Source organism: Palaemon carinicauda, chromosome 43, assembly GCF_036898095.1.
Source record: "Palaemon carinicauda isolate YSFRI2023 chromosome 43, ASM3689809v2, whole genome shotgun sequence".
Classification (NCBI taxonomy): Eukaryota; Metazoa; Arthropoda; class Malacostraca; order Decapoda; family Palaemonidae; genus Palaemon; species Palaemon carinicauda.
This window is the reverse complement of record NC_090767.1, coordinates 45,421,436-45,421,871: the sequence shown is the minus strand read 5'-3', so window position 1 is coordinate 45,421,871 and position 436 is coordinate 45,421,436.

Here is a 436-nt window from a genome sequence, read left to right as displayed (position 1 = left end):
AGGCTGCCCTGAAGGTTGGGCCGCTGCCATGAGGGGTGGGGGGAGAGCGTCCATCCCTCCCCCTGCCTGTCTGTGTCAGTTTTTGTCTAGCAACAACTGCGCGGTAGGGATGGTAGTTTCCAAGGGTTGCCCAGGCCCGAGCAGGAGTACGGCTACATCAGAGGGAAGAGCATCCATCATCATCCGTCGGCAGAAAGCATCTTTGGCTGCCAATGTCCTCCCAACGCCGGGTGCCATGCTGTCGTAATCTTCTCTTATGCGGTCAAGGTAGTGAGCGATGCTCTCTCCCACCCGCAAGTCTGAGCAATAAGTCGCCCACCGTTTTAGTTTTTCTTCTTCATTAAGAGCGAAGCGGTTCAGGAGTGCCTTCTTGAATGCCTCCCAATTCGTGCGGTCTGGCTTCATTCCTCGTAACCGGGTGGCGGCGGCTCCGGTC